The 12,888-nt window shown below is 41.5% G+C and overlaps 1 long non-coding RNA gene across 3 annotated transcripts in view; it reads right to left on the reverse strand.

The window, feature by feature from the left end:
* The window catches only part of LOC115302458, a 7,749-nt gene extending 367 nt beyond the window's left edge, over positions 1-7,382 (reverse strand). The window contains exons 1-3 of one of the 3 annotated variants that reach the window (XR_003913480.1): positions 7,320-7,382; positions 4,373-4,515; positions 2,740-2,901 (exon numbers count right to left, since the gene is read on the reverse strand). This is a non-coding gene — a long non-coding RNA (uncharacterized LOC115302458). Of the gene's footprint in view, positions 1-2,739; positions 2,902-4,372; positions 4,516-5,140; positions 5,279-6,856; positions 7,079-7,319 lie in introns of those variants that run through there. The other 2 variants (XR_003913478.1, XR_003913479.1) reach the window with 2 other exon arrangements.
* Positions 7,383-12,888: the final 5,506 nt, after the last annotated feature.

A 12,888-nucleotide genomic window follows, 5' to 3' on the forward strand; every position in this document is an offset into this window, starting at 1 on the left:
GAATCACTAGATGGAAAATCCCTGAACTCTGTACAGACTTCACCTGAGTTACTCATAGTCCAGTCTACACGCTTCATATTCCCTCCTACACGACTCAGGAGCTGCTCAGGTCTTTGCCATATTAATACAAAAGCAACACCGAAGCACTTCCTGATAGGACATTTCTCTCCATTCTCTGCTTCACAACCAAACTTTGGAGCTGTCTGCATGCATCTTCCACTTGTCTACCTTGCTTTGACCCCTTTACCTACTCTCAACTAATCTACTCCTCCTGTTCTTCTTAAGGTCACCTATAACCCTTTCAGACTTTTTCTTTCGTGACTTCCCAGTGGTCTTTGCCAATGTTGACCATCCCCTCCTCCTCAAAAGGCCTTCTCTGGGTTTCCAGGACATTGCTTGCTGTTGACTTATTTTCTTAGACGTTTGTTCCAAAGCTCTCCTGGGAATTCTTTCAGGACCCTTCTTCAAATGTTAGCTTCTTCTGCGTTCTAATACCAATTTTTTTCTCACTCATACTCTCCCTGGGTCTATTTACCCAATAGAATTCCTTTCCGGTTCTCTCTCCTGGACTCCAAAACTATATGATCAGCTGCTCACCAAACCTCTCAGCTTGGATTTTCCACAGTCCTCTCACGCTCTGCATGCCTAAAACTGGGCTCACCACCTCTCATACGGATGTTGACCATCTTCTATGCAGCTTGTCTCTGCAAAAGGCATTGCCATCCATCTAGTTACCCAAGCTAAAAATGTGGGAAGCATTTGTGACTCTTCGCTTTCTCATACCCAGCTGATGACAAGGTCCTGTCTATTCTGCCTCTACTCTACCTCCAGAATCTTTGTCCATTTCTCCTCTCCTTTGGGAGAGGAAATGTGAATGGTGAAGAGCACAAAGGGTGAAACCTGGCTCTGTCCTCACTGCTATGTGGCCCTGGACAAAGTGTTCAATTTCTCTCTGCCTGAAATATAAAATGAAAATAGGAACAATGCCTTGCTCATGGGCTTGCTCTGGCTTCCTCTGTTCAGCAAGTTTCTGCCCGGTTGGCCCAAGAATTAAATCGATAGAAGACGGACTAACAGAAGGGGGAAATAAAGTTTAATTACATGTGCACAAGGTCCAATAATGACCAAGGCAAGCAGCTGTTATACTTTTTAGATAAAGAGGCAATAAATCTCTGACGAATTGGCAGGATAAAAGACACTTTATGTTCGTGAGCTTTGGTTAGTAAGGAATTCTACACAGAATTTGGACTGGGGGTCATAAATTAATAACAAAGTAACAAGATTTTTTATATAAACTTCCTGGCTCTGAATTCCCTATCTGGTGATAAGGATGTCTCTTTACATCCTGGTTCCCGGAGGGCACCTTTCAGATGGGAGATCTATTTCCTGCCTTCTAGACACTGAGTGGGGTAGGAGTGGCGTCAGCATGTTCTTTTTGCATTGGCTGCTTTCATAAGTAACTTTTACTTAAAATGGTATGCCAAAGTGGCACATCTTGGGGCAGCCTGTCTTTGACCCCTCCTCTGAAACTTCTTTGGAAGTTATACACCTTAAAAGTTGAACTGGTTTAGGTGCTTGAGTGGCTTAGTCTCTTAAGCATCAGACTCTATTTTGGCTCAGATCATGATCTCACAGCTTCCTGGGTTCAAGCCCCACATCCGGCTCTGTGCTGGCAGTGTGGAACCTGCTTGGGATTTGCGCTCGCGCTCGCTCCCCGCCCCCTCTGCCCCTCCCCCACTTGCACTGTCTCTGTCTCTCAAAATAAATAAACTAAAAAAAAGAAAGTTGAGCTGGTAGATGATTCTGTCTTGCTGAACCAGTCTTAGTCCTGATAATATATCAGTTCAACTAAACTCATTGGAGGAGGTGGTGTTGCAGGTATGTTCTGAGTTAGCTTATTTACTTATATAGTCAGGTATTAAATAAGAGGCATTTCTATGAAAACAAAAGATAAACAATGGCTATCGATCGGAGCAAATTATAAACCGGTTTCTGAGTTCGGAGGTCAGCCAGTCGAGATCTCAAGATTTCTGAGGCATTTTCAGATAGAGGGAGGGCAGGCAGCTGCAGCCTGATGGATGTTCCTGCTTTGCAGTTTGAAGATCTCTGGTGATCTTTCTGAGTGGCCCACAGAGCAGCAGGCATGAAAGTGGCTTATATATGAGCTATTGTGATTTCTCTGTATTAAGTCATCCGTATTCAGTCTGCAGGAAACCGGGGCCCAGCTCGCAGTGATTCCAAGTCAGAAGGATGGGAGAAAATCGGAAATGTTAGTTTGGAGAGCCATCGCCAGACACTTGAGGAAACCAGGAGAATTCACAATCCAATCCAGTTTATAGGCCGACAGCAAACCCTCCGTGACCATCAGAACTGGAATCTGATATCCACAGAGTTGTGTTACAAAACAATTTCTAAAATCGCCCTCATTTTCTCCAAACATGGACTAATTAATGCCAGTTTCATTAAGTTTGGCTTTATTATTCACATAAGGGCAGCAAGAATATTGATCATATAGGCTCTTTTAAATCGGCTCTGCTGAGCCTTTTCATAAGGAATTTCCAGATTGAACTTTTAACAGCACACCCCTTGCCCACCCCGTTGTGGCTAAAAAGATAAGCTAAATACTCGCCATCAGACTGCTGGCAAAACCTACAGATATGGTTTAATTCCTCCTTTCTCAAAATCCTCCAAATATCCGGAGGTTCCTGCAGCTGCCAGGAAGTAACATTCTTTACTCACCTGGTAAGGCTGCTAGGAGCCTGTTAGCAAGGTGTCAGGCTATGTTTCCTAGGTGATTTATGGATTTATAGTGTCAGCCTTATTTCTTATAGCAGTCTGGTCACATAAATATGACATTCCAGTCAAAGCCTTGGTAATATAGCCAATGTTTCCAGTCGTGTTCTGTTTAAAAGAGAACAAATTCTTATTGAACTTAGACAAATAAATACATTGTCATGAAAATATAAGACTACTCGCTGAGAGGGGCGCTGGGGTGGCTCCATCAGTTCAGTGTCCGACTCTTGATTTTGGCTCAGGTCATGATCTCATGGTTTGTGACATCGAGCCCTGCATCAGGCTCTGTGCTGTCAGTGTGAGCCTGCTTGGGATTCCCTTTCTTCCTCCATTTCTGCCCCCCACCCCCGCTTCCTCACATTCCCTCCCTTCTCCTCCTTCTCTCTCTCTCTCTCTCTCTCTCTCTCTCTCTCTCTCTCTCTCTCTCTCCTCATTGACATTTTCCAAATTTTAGAAAGATCAGGTAGGGAGAGAAGGATAAATGTTTCAATTCTTACAAAGGTATAATTTACCAAATTGCTGTAAGTCATAGTTACATGAAGAGAAACCATATCCTTAAATCTAGAAAAACAAAGCATTTTAAAATCAATGTTTCAAACAACAAAAAGTCCTACAAAGGATAATTATACTCCCCAGTTTATCCAGTCCCATGCTATTCTTCTGCTTGAAATAGGTTTTCAATTACTTCTGAAAATTCTTTCTCAGTGCAATTTTATGATCTTACATTCATCAGAAACCTGTATTTTCCCAGAGTCCTTTCATGAATCTCTCTGAAGATGAAACACATTTGCAAAAGCATCAGAGTAAAACAAGAAACGTAACTGATGAAAGACTTAAAAATAGCCAGGTCTAAAAATCTGATGAGAATCCTTTATAATATAGTTGACAAGAAAACTTGATTATTTGGGGGACACGTAGCACTTGAGGATCAGAACATACCAGAACATATCAGATTTTTAGGAATTTTATGCAATTTGTAGAACACTTATTAAAAAAATTTTTTTTAAACATTTACTTATTTTTGAAAGAGACAGAGCACAGCAGGAGGGGCGCAGAGAGAGACACAAACACAGAATCTGAAGCAGGCTCCAGGCTCTGAGCTGTCAGCACAGAGCCAGATGCCGGGCTCAAACCCATGAACTGTGAGATCATGACCTGAGCCGAAGTTGAACGCTGAGCCGACTGAGCTACCCAGGCGCCCCAGAACATTTATTTTCATAATCTATCTACACAATTATGGGAGGATAACTCACTGACATCAAGAGTGCTCTACCAAATTGACCAAGGGTCACTAAGCCCAAGGAACTAGGTCTATAATATTTCCCCTGCTGATCTAAATTGAGAGAGAGGGGCCCCTGGCTGGCTCAGTCAGTAGTGCATGTGATCTTGATTTTCGAGCTAAGTTCCAGCCCCACATTGAATGTAGAGATTACTTAAAAATCTTCCAGAGAGAGAGAGAGAGAGAGAGAGAGAGAGAGAGAGAGAGAGAGATTGATCAATTAATTGATTCTCCCCATTCTTGCTCCACGGGACTCTGTAGACAGAGATCTTGGGAGACTGGCATGGTAAGAAATCTTACCTCTGCCAGCTGTGTGTCAGATTCCCAGGATCTCAAAGCTGCAGAATGGTCAGAGAAAATACAGGGGAAAGTTATCCTGCTGGCTATCCCAGCTGTTGGGGAGGAGAAATTTTCTTCTGTCCTTCAAGATTCTCCCAGGTGGTCTAAGAATTAAATTGACACAAGACAGATTAATAGAAGAAAAACCACAATGATGTGTGCACGGAGGCCCAATAATGAAACTGAGACCCAAAGAAATGGCCAAGGCAAGTAGTTTTTATACTTTTGGACAAAGAGGCAATAAATCTCTGAGGAATTGACAGGCTAAAGAAAACTTATGTTCATGAGTTTCAGTTAGTAAGGAATTCTAAACAGAACTTAAGCTGGGGTAGTAAATCAGTAAAAACGTAACAAGGTTTGTTTATACAGCCTTTTTGGCTATGAATTCTCTATCCCTGGTAATAAGGATTTTTCCTTATCTCCTGGTATAAGGAAGATATCTTTCACATGGGAGATTTATTTTCTGCTTTCTGGAGACCAAGGTAAGAAGGGTCAGCGTGGTCTTACAGCACTAGCTGTTCCTTAAGCAACTTTTATTTAAGATCAATATGCCAAAGTGGCACATTTGGGGACAGCTTGCCTTTGGATCTCATATAGGGTCAATTACGAGTATGCGTAATGTTCTTGGAAGCACGCCTGGTGATGCAAGGATAAGTGTTAGGCAGGTGCTGTTGGTGTTCCTCTTCAGGTTATTTTGTTTCACTGTGAGTTAGTCTAAAACACTCCTACCTGATCCCTCTGTTTCTTCCCTCCGTCTATACCCCATCCAGCCCAAAGGCGGGCACTCCTAAAGCTTGTATTGCCTTGCTCTGCTCACAACTGAACTCAGCAGTGGGGAGAAATATTTGAATTTCTTATCTTGGCTTAGAAAGGTTTTTCACAGGAGTGCCTGGGTGGCTCAGTCAGTTAAATGGTAACTTAGCTCAGATTATGATCTCATGGTTCATGAGTTTGAGCCCCGTGTCGGGCTCTGTGTTGACAGCCTAGAGCCTGGAGCCTGCTTCAGATTCTGTGTCTCCCTCTCTCCCTCTGCCCTTCCCCTGGTCGCTCACTTGATCTCTCTCTCTCTCTCTCTCTCTCTCTCTCTCTCTGTCTCTGTCTCTGTCTCTGTCTCTGTCTCCAAAATATTTAAAAAAATTTAAGAAGCGTTTTTCATAAACTGGTCACCTATTCAACCTCATCTGTTGCTGATGTTTCAATGTGAGATCTGAAGTCTCCTGTAATCTGTCCCATTGAAAGCTCCCCCCTCTCTCTTCTTACCTTCAAAACCTTTTCCATGCTGTCACTCTATCTAGAAAATTCCCCATTTCCTCACTTATCTAATCAGTGCTGCAGTTTACCACTTCAGTCATTTCCCCTGGGAACCTTTTCAGATCTCCCCATTCTTCCAAGCAAAGGCCAATTTGCCTATAAAGCTTGTGGGGGAACAGAGGCTCCTTGTCTGGCCAGGGAAATGCTGCCTTTCTACCCCTTCCATGTTGTACCTGAAAGGGTAAGAATCGAACAGGTGTGTCCTGGAGAGTTGATTTAGGGATGCTTTTAACCTTTTTGTTCTTTGTTCTTTTCTGGTAGAACCTCTCAACAAGGCCAGATTATTTCTTTGTAACTGGACATTCCTTGAAGACCCGCTTTTTTATGTTTGGGAGGCTGTTGGGGACTCCCTCCCAGATGTGCACACAGTAGCTAAGCACATTTCTTGGTCTTAAACTGTTGTACATGGTCCATTCAGTAGCTGCTTGGTCAATTCTAGGGCTGGAGCTTCAACAGCCTTGGAGATGTTTCTTCCATCAATTTCTTCACCCCGAATTCCCCTTGGTCTCAGAGCTATTTGAGCCCTGCCAAGTAGAGGGCTTATCTGAGGTACGTTCCCTTCTCCTATAGAGTTTGTGTACATTAGGTCAGTTGAGGGAAGCTAAGCAGAGAAAGGGAAGTAATTTAGGGTAGACTAACATGCACATCATGTTCAGGAGCTATAATGCAGCCCTTGCCACTCCCTGGGTGCTCCCGAATCATGTGGCTGGATCTGAAACTCAGTCCCTGAGGTAAGCATGGGGGCACTGGGTGTGTCCCTGCTGGTTCTGAAGGCAGCACTCTTAGGCTACAAGGAAACAAGGCCAGACCGTGGATCTGTTGATGCAGAAAGAGACTGGACAGGTACACCTCCTGGCCTGTTTCTCCCAGAGGCTGGCCAGCTCTCCCTGAGGTTTGGGCTGGCACCTGCAAGCCCTGTGGGCACGTCTCAGGGATTTTTTTCCTAAGTAGGAAAAGGAACTAGAATCAGGGCCCAGACTTGCTCTCTGTCCATCCCGCTGCCATCCACATCCTCAACTAAGTGGCTAAGTTAGGTAAAAATGTAATTGCTTTGCATAATAGTGTCTATGTTTATCAGATTGCCATATAGTATATTAGAGTTTAACTTACAAAGTTTGTCTCTCAGTTACTTACTTGATTTATCAGGAAAAAGCTGTTTAGTTATCAATAATACTTCAGGATATACTCTTTGCTTTTAATTGGAAGAAACAGGAGGGCAAAGAGTTTGAATGTTGTCTTCCTCCTTCTAAACTTACATCAGCTATTGGGACTACTGCTTAATCTTGCCCTATTGAGCTAAACATTCACGTATGCTCTTGCCAGATCCAGTGACACAGAAATCTTTTTAAGCTTGAGCTGTAACTGACCTAGGACACTGTATTAGTTGCAGGTATACAGTGTTGTGAAAAATGATCACTGCAGTAAGTCTAGTTGACCTTGTTCACCACACAGTTCCAGAATTTTTTTCTTGGTGATTGAGAACTTTTAAGACTTACTCTCTTAGCAACTTTCAAAAATACAAGATAGTATTATTAAGTATAGTTCCCATGCTGTACATTACATCCCCAGGATTTATTTCATAACTGGACATTTATACCTTCTGAACACCTTTACTCATTTTTGACCACCCCCCACTTCTTGCTTCTGGCAGCCATCAATCTGTTCTCTGTATCTATGAGTACTTGTCTGTCTGATGTATTCCACTTAGCAGAATGCCCTTGAGGTCCATCCGTGTTGTCACAAATAGCAAGGTTCCACTCATTCTTATGACGGAATAATACTCCATGATGTATATACACCACATTTTCTTTATTCATTGATGGATACGTAGGTTGTTTACACATCTGGGCTATAGTAAATAATGTTGCAACGAACATGAGGGTGCATATTTCTTTTCAAATTGCTGGTTTTATTCTCTTTGGAAATACCCAGACGTGACATTCCTGGATCACATAATAATCCTATTTGTTTTGAGTTTACACATGTATTTTGAGTGTATGTGAGCATGTGAGGGAGGGGCAGAGAGGGAGGGAGAGAGAGAATCCCACACAGGCTCTGCACTGTGAGCACAGAGCCAGTCACAGAGCTCAGACCCATGAACCATGAGATCATGACCTGAGCCAGAACCAAGGGTGGGACGCTTAACTGACTGAGCCACCTGCGTGCCCCTCTTTTGAGTTAGTTTTTGTTTGGGGTAAGGTACTGGTCCAGTTCATTCTTTGGCATGTGACTGTCCAGTTTTACCAACACTATTGAAGAGACTGTCCTTCCCTATTGTATATTCTTGGCTCCTTGTCATAAATTAATTGACTGTATACACATGGGTTTATTTTGGGAGCTCTCTACTCTGTTCCATTGATCTATGGGACTTTTTTATGCTGACACCACCCTGTTTTACTTACTGTAGTTCTGTAATAGAGTTATAAATCAGGGTTCATGATACCTCTAGCTTTGTTCTCCTTTCCCAAGATTTCTTGGTCCATATGGGGTCTTTTGTGGTTCTGTGCAAACTTTAGAATTACTCTATTCCTGTGAAAAATACAATAGGAATTTTCATATGGAGTAGATTGAACCTGTGATTGTTTTGGGTAATATGGACACTTTAACAATTCTGAGCATGGAATATATTTCCATTTATTTGTGCCTCCTTCAATTGCTTTCATCAATGTCTTAATATTTTTCAGTGTAGAGGTCTTTCACTTTCTGGTTAAATTTATTCTTAGGTATTTTATTCTTTTTTATGCAATTGTAAGTGGGATTGTTTTCTTAATATTTCTTTCTGGACAGTTTGTTGTTATTGTATGGAAATGCAACTGATTTTTATATATGGCTTTTGTATCCCGAAACTTGACGGAATTTGTTAATTAGTTCTAAGAGCTTTTTGGTGGAATCTTTAGGATTCTCTCTATATAGTATTATGTCATCTGCAAATAGTTTAATTCCTCTTTTCTGATGTGGATGACTTGTTCCTTTGTTGCCTAACAGCTCTGGCTAGGGCTATGTTGAATAAAAGTAGTGAGAGTTGGGGTCCCAGTCTTGTTCCTGATCCTAGAAGAAAAGCTTTCAACTTTTCACCATTGAGTATGATGTCAGCTGAGAGTTTGTTATACATGACTATTAATTAGGTTTCTTTCGTACTCACTTGAAAGTTATTAGAAATGGATGCTGAATTTTGTTAAATGCTTCTTTATCTATTGCAATGATCATATGATTTTTATCTTTGATTTTGTTCATGTGATGTATTATGTTAATGACAATGTTGAACCATGTTTTCCTCCCTGGAATAGATCCTGCTTGATCATGGCCTATCATCTTTTTACAGTATTGAATTTGGTTTGCTATTATTGTGTTGAAGATTTTTGCATCTATGTTCATCAGAGTTATTGCCCTGTAATTTTCTGTACTTGTAGTGACTTTGCTTGCTTTTGGCATTAAGGTAATGGAGGCTTTGTAAAATGAGTTTGGAAGTGTTCCCGCCTTTTTCTTTTTTGGAAGAATTTGAGAAGGATTGGTATTAATTCTTCTTTAAATATTTAGTAGAATATACCATCAGGTCCTGGAATTTTGATAGGAGGTTTTTGATTACTGATTTAATCTCCTTACTAGTAATAAGTCCGTTCAGTTTTTTTTTTTCTTCTTCATGACTCAGTAGGTTGTGTATTTCCAGGAATTTATCCATTTCATCTAGGTTGTTCAGTTTGCTGGTGTATAAATTGTTCATTGCAGTCTCTCACCCTTTGTATTGCTGTGGTGTCGTAACATTTGCTTTCATACTAAGCTTTTTCATTACTTTCAAGGGCTAAGGTAGAATTTTTTCATCTTAGAAATGATCATGAAAGTCTTAACAGGACATCAAGGCAAGAGTCATCTGAAACTTTGCCTCACTTGCTGCAGAGCTGGAAATCCCTCCTGATTTTGCTGGACAGATACTTGGTGATAGGAAAAACCAGGGCACCAGGGCCAGAAATCTGAGGACAGGATGCAGGCACCAGCTTGAAAGGGGCATGTCTGAGCTGGGTAAAACACATGTAACACGGGTGTCCCCAAATTTTTCAGCCGGCAGCAGCCATTGTCCATTTCTACCCAGAGAACACTCTTCTCACGCTGTATGGAAGATACAGTTTTTCCCCGGGTTTCCCCTGCAGGTATTTCAGAGATTGCCCAGACCATGGACCCCTGTCTCCCTATCTATCCCGAGGTTGTGCTTGCCTCATCTGTGCTTCTTGTTCCAGAAACTTCCTAGAAGGATCCTCCAGCTGTCACTTAACAACTTTTGCAAGTAGTTGCCATCCCTGCCTGAAGCAAGGAAGGGAGTTCTCTCCCTAGTAAACAAGGCACTGGGGATAATGGGAAGGGTCACTTGAAGGCTCACATCCTGTTTCCTCCTCCTGGGGCCAGTGTGCTTTCTTTGATCTTTGCCCTCAGCTCCTCTTTGCCCGCTAATATTTAAAAAAAATTATTTTTTATTTTTGAGGGAGAGACAGAGTCCAAGTGAGGTGGGGGGACAGAGAGAGAGAGAGAGAGGGAGGCACTGAATATGAAGCAGGCTCCAGGCTCTGAGCTGTCAGCACAGAGCCCTACATGGGGCTCAAACTTAGGAACTGAGAGATCATGACCTGAGCTGAGGTCAGACACATGCTCTTCTGAATGAGGCAGCCAGGTGCCCACTGGTGATATCTTTAAAGGACAGAGAGAGGCGGTCCTGGTACACAAAGCTTATAAGGATTGGAGGCAGGGATGGACTTCTAAAACTTTCACTTTTACCTCACGATTGGTGCAGCCTGGAGAAACGTGGGTGCGACGTGAACAGTGTGGATGCAAGACACATCTGTTCACCAAATTCTGTGACTGAGATAAAACCCCAGAAAAAATGAGCCCTAAGGCCCAGCTCCTGTTTTTATACTGGGGATAAACACAGGTCTAGAGCCTGGGCCAGAACTAACAATGAGTAACGACAATAACGAAATCAATTTATGTGAAGCTGCCATTATTGTTTCACATATTTTGACTTAAATGAGCAAGAGGACAAACCTATGAGATGGGTCAGGGAGGAATTCTCCCCACATTACAGATGAAGAAATAGGCTGGAGAGCTCAACTGCCCTGCATTCTGGAACACTGCCGGTGGAAGGCAGGTGGAGGTGGGTCCTGGCCTTTCTGGACCAGGTACGGAAGGGCTTGCTTGCTTGTGGCCGCCTGGAGTCCAGGAAGAAACCTGGACACACAGAATGCATTGAAAATCCTTGCTAATTCCACCGAACCCAAAGTGAAATGTTAGTCAGAATCCAGTATGTAATTTTCTGGTGGGGACTTCACAACACAGAGAACTCTAATGCTTTCGTGGTGGGTGGCGAGTGCGCCCCTGTTAGGGGAAGCTATCCAAAACTTCTAAATGAGGCAATGAGAGAGTGGCATGTCCTTTTAAAATCCTATCAGACACAGCACTAACACCTGCTAAGTCATCTGATTCAAAGACATGTGATCTTAGCCTAATACTTACCATTGATTAGGGCTCAGACTCCATAAAGTTAATGTTATTTGCGGATTTGTGTTCTGAACAGATGCAAATGATTTCTGTCTGTTAGAAAAGATAACCAGGAAGCTTACAATTGATTTATCTTGTAAAACATGAGCCAGAAGGTTTATTTCTGTATTCTTTTTTCCATTGATTATATGTTCACCAAATTCTCCTCTCTTTTTAAGATCCAGCTCTATGCTGATTGCCTTAGTGATGTGAAATACGTCTTTAACACAGGCTGGCTATAATTTATGAGAACTGCTTTAAACTCTTGAAATTTATAGTTGGATAGTTCAAATGTGTATCACTGAAATTTCACTTAATTTATATTTTGGATTAAAAAAGCAAGTACCACAAGAATCAAATTTGTTATTACTATTCTATGGTACCTATGATTAAATACTCCCAAGAAATAGTATTTGAGGCTTATAATCATATTAGTATTGCATCAATAACATTGAATGTCATTTTTTCATAGTAAATGGACTTTTAAAAACCTTCATTATAAAGAATTTTGATTATACAACGAAGTAGAAAGGGAAAATGCATCTCCATGAACCCAATATACCGCTTCAGTTACTATCCATTTGCCAGTCCACATTTTCACTCACTATTAATTTCCAGGCATTCAATCATCTTATCTGTAAGTACATTTAAAATGTTTTTTTAAAAATGTTTGTTTATTTTTGAGAGAGACAGAGAGACAGAGTGCAAGTAGGGGTGTGGCAGAGGGAGAGGGAGACACAGAATCTGAAGCAGGCTCCAGGCTCTGAGCTGTCAGCACAGAGCCCCAAGTGGGACTCGAACTCATGAACCATGAGATCATGACCTGAGCTTAACCAACTGAGCCACCCAGCTGTCCCTGTAAATACATTCTTAAATTAAGACACATATGACAAATACCAAGTTCTTTTCGTAAAAAAAATTTTTTTAATTGAAATATACTTGATACACTTACATTCCTTTCAGGTGTACAACATAGTGATTTGACAATTGTATACATTATGCTGTGCTCTCCACCCAGGTAGTTACAATCTGTCCCCATACAACCCTATAACAATATCATTGGCTATATTCCCTATGTTACACCTTGAATACTCACAACTTATTCATTCCTGTATCTCTCACTTCCCTTCACTCATTTTTCCCATACCCACCCGCCTCAGGCAACCATCAGTTCTCTGTATTTGTGGGTCTGTTTTTGCTTTTTGTCTGTTTTGTTTTTATGTTCCATGTATAAGTGAAATCCTATGGTATTTGTCTTTCTCTGACTTATTTCACTTAGCATAATATCCTGTAGGTCCATCCATGTTGTCACAGCGGCAAGATCTCATTGTTTTTTATAGCTATATAATATTCCATTATATACATACACCAACTCTTCCTTATCCATTCATCTATTGATGGACATTTAGGTTGCTTCCATATCTTGGCTATTATAATCAGTGCTGCAATAAACATAGAGATGCTTATTTTTTTTTCAAATTGTGTTTCTGTTTTCTTTGGGTAAATACCCAGTAGTGGAATGACTGGATCATATATTTGTGTTTTAATTTTTTTAAATGTTTATTTTTGAGAGAGAGAGTAAGGGAGAGAAAGTGGAAAGGGGCAGAGAGAGGGGGAGACTGAGACCCTCAAGCTGGCTCTGA

The sequence above is a fragment of the Suricata suricatta genome, chromosome 9, assembly GCF_006229205.1.
Source record: "Suricata suricatta isolate VVHF042 chromosome 9, meerkat_22Aug2017_6uvM2_HiC, whole genome shotgun sequence".
Lineage (NCBI taxonomy): Eukaryota > Metazoa > Chordata > Mammalia > Carnivora > Herpestidae > Suricata > Suricata suricatta.